The sequence below is a fragment of the Nannospalax galili genome, unplaced genomic scaffold (assembly GCF_000622305.1).
Source record: "Nannospalax galili isolate Female #2095 unplaced genomic scaffold, S.galili_v1.0 scaffold2895, whole genome shotgun sequence".
Taxonomy (NCBI): domain Eukaryota; kingdom Metazoa; phylum Chordata; class Mammalia; order Rodentia; family Spalacidae; genus Nannospalax; species Nannospalax galili.
Genome location: NW_008336404.1, coordinates 79,131 through 82,951, shown reverse-complemented (window position 1 = coordinate 82,951; position 3,821 = coordinate 79,131).

Here is a 3,821-nt window from a genome sequence, read left to right as displayed (position 1 = left end):
TTATCACATTATTATCATAGATATCAAGGACTGTTTTTTCCAAATTCCCTTGGCTCCTCAAGATAAATGCCGTTTCACATTCACAGTTTGGGAGTCCAAAGTTCACAAGCCAGCCCAGAGATTCTACTGGAAAGTACTGCCACAAGGCATGAAAAATAGCCCAACTATCTGTCAGTTATATGTTGCTCAGGCCATGAGACGACTTCCAAGAGACATTCTCCTTGTCCATTATGTGGACAATATTCTTATGGCTCATCCTGACCCTGTCTATCTGAGGAAAACTACCAAGTCTCTCCTCCACAATTTGGCTAAATTAAATCTGAGAGTTGCTATTGAAAAAAATCCAATTTGCCCCTCCCTATGCATTCCTGGGTCACTCCATTGCCAAAACTATTTGTCCGTTGACCTTCCATATTAGGGTTCAACCAATGTATACGCTGGCTGAATTTCAACAGCTCTGTGGTAATGTTAATTGGCTTAAGCCTTTCCTTCCTATCCCTTCGGATGACATGTGGGCTTTGTTCTCTCTCCTAGAGGGCCCCAATAGTCCCTCTCATAGGGTCTCCCTGACACCTGAGGCTAGGGTACTCCTGGATAAAGTTAGTGACCTTCTTTCCTCTGCCTCTCTTGAGAGACATGACCTGGCGACTCCTTTGCTTACCATAATTCTTTGGACAGCCACTTGATTTCTAGGAGTCCTCTGGCAAAAGGGTCCCCTGATGTGGGTCCATCAGGCCTTTTCAGACCTTCATAATTTGACCTCCAAATTTGAACAGACCTTCAGCCTAGGCTTAAAGGCTCATACCCTGGCTCGCAGAACCTTTAATCGGGAACCCGATGTGCTTATACTCCGCTTCTCCATATGGCACTCCCAAGTGGTCTAGGTGGACTCCATTAGCTTCCAAGATATGGTGACCAGATTCCCAGGGGCCAATGATAATCATCCACCCCAAGACAAAAGGCTTGCTGCCCTTGCCTCTCTCCCTATTGAAGTCAAACCTTACTCCTTCCTCTCCTCAACCCCTACTCCGGGAGCAGCCATGGCCTTTTCAGATGCCAATAAACACACGTATAGTGTTCTGATTCAATGCTCTGGAAGTAATGATGTGACTCACATTATCCCCAATCCTGGCTCTGTGCAGCTGGGAGAACTGTTAGCTCTGCTTAAAGTTCTCACTGAATATGGTGTTCTGATTCAATGCTCTGGAAGTAATGATGTGACTCACATTATCCCCAATCCTGGCTCTGTGCAGCTGGGAGAACTGTTAGCTCTGCTTAAAGTTCTCACTGAATGTCAAAATGAACTTGTCAATAGTTTCTCATACAGCCTGTATGCTGTCCAGGCAGTCCGTGTCCTATCCTTCTCCTCCATAAAATTGACATCTGATCCCTTACATCTGACTATGCAGACACTACAAGACTGTCTAGAACAGAGGTCTCACCCCTGGTATATCTCTCACATACGATCTCATTCTAACCTCCCTGGGATTCTATCCAAAGGCAATGGAAAAACTGATGTCATGACTATGCTTGTAAATACCAGTTTATTGGAACAGGCGCACGCTCTACACCAGCAGTTCCACTTAACCCCTCAAAGTATTCATAAATTACTCCCAGATTTGCCAATGTCCCAATGTGAAAACTTAGCATGGGCATGCCCCACGTGTGCCCCCTTGGCCCCTGAATAGGGGCAGGGTTAATCCCCATGGTCTATTGCCCAAAGCCATCTGGCAGATGGATGTCACCCACCATCCTCCCTTCGGCAATCTGAGGTATGTGCATGTAATAATAGACACTTGCTCCTCTTTCATGTATGCTCTAGCCCTTACTGGAGAAAGGGCCTCCCATGTTATTAAAGCAATGAAGTCGGCCATGTTGGTCATGGGAGTGCCCTGGGCAGTAAAAACAGACAATGGCCTGGCATACACATCTCAACACCTCAATGCTTTCATGGCCTCCTGGAATATTAAACATACTCATGGCATTCCCTACAATCCTCAATGCCAAGCTATTGTCGAAAGAACTAATCAAACTCTCAAGTCTCTTCTGGCTAAGGTCACTTCCCCTGACACCAACTGCGATCCACACCTGGCCCTCACTGAGGTGTTATTCCACCTTAATTTCCTCATGTTTGATGAACAAGGCCTCAGCCCAGCTTACAAACATTGGGCCTTCTTGCCTCGTAGTACACCCTTGCCCCTTGTTCGCTGGCGTGACCCAGTCACACTCCTATGGCAAAAACCCACCCCGTCTTGACCCAGGGGCAAGGATATGTTTGTGTTTTCCCACAGGATTCCACCTCTCCCATATGGATCCCGGCCTGCGACACGAGACCCGCTACCGATGGGCCTGTAAAGGAAGAAGAGACCTCTCTGTCCGGTTTGACTACAGATGGATACCTTTTACGACATATCCGATGCCAACAAGCTGTCAACAAGACCACTCTCCAGGTTCTGATGGCCTTAGAGAACCTGAGATGAGGTCCCTCTCATAAAGTGGTGCAGGCCTGGCTCACGGAGATTCGTGAAGCTGTGATATAATCAGCCTTCCTCTCACCCTGGTGACCTCTCCAGAGGTGTCGTCCTTCAAGGGCTGGTAGTCAATGACAGGTAAGAACTTGCTTGGCAAGTCAACCTAAGACAGGCATGATCCATCATGCTGGGGCCCTCTGAGGTAGGGTCAACAATGTTGAGGCAAAGAATCTTGCCTCCTACTGAGGTTACCAAAAAACAAAAAAGGGTGGATATGTAGGAGGAAGTGCGTGATAGCCTGACTGCGCATGTGCCATAGCCTGCTTCCCCTTTTGCCAACCTGTATCCTTCTTTGGAGCCTGGAGACGGATGATGCTGCAACATCAGATGCTGTGGGCCAATGAGGAGAAGGCACAATACCAGAAGAAACCATCAGGGACCAATGGGACACAGGGAGGGGATATATAGGCATGCCCTGTTTCCACAATAAATGAGTCTGCAGCTGCTCTCACTGCCTGCTTCTCACCTGACTCCCGCCAACTCTCCCCCACCCAAGGGGTGCTCAAGGGTCCCCGTAACACCTGTAGACATCTGAGGTGATGCCTATAGACTGAGGCAGTGTGTTTACCTGGGCGTTGGGCTCTTTTTGTGGTGACTTCATGTTGCTGAGCTAAAATCCCCTCTAGTGTTCCTGCTTCTGTCTCCCTTCTTGTTTGGGGATTTCAGTAGATATTCCTTAAATAAGATTCGGGGCTTGTAGCTCTTCTACCTGTAAACCCCACCCCAATATTATACAGTAGCCCCTGTGTGCAGAGGTTGGGATGGGGCTGGAACATTCTAGAGCCTTATCATTAACTCTCGGTGTCTCAGTGAACCTGAGTTGGGTATCTTCCTTCCCCTAGGTCTTGCTAAAGAGAACAGAAGTCTATCCCATATTTCAAAGTGGTTGCTTTCCCTTCCCCCTGACACAACAAGGGGATATTTTCTCTTGTCTTCACGGTCCTGGATTTTGGTAAGAACTATATTACAATTGCATATAAACTTGGGGACAATTTGGGACATCTGGAGGTAAAACTCTCCATAGTGTGAGGCCCTGACAGCACTGAGTTTGGAACTCTAGGGCTTGTCTTCCCTGATCCCCCAGCAATTCATCACTTGTAGTTTGGAGTGTCACTCCTGATACTGGCTCCAGTGTGGCACAGCATGCCCAGCATCTCTCCAGCCTTCAAGAAACCAGTTTACCCTATGACCTCACATTTCTAAAGAATCTAAAAAGATTTACTAGTTTTTAGTGTTGTACCTCATCCACTGGACCCCAAAAAGACCACCGAGGACCCAACACACCAAAAT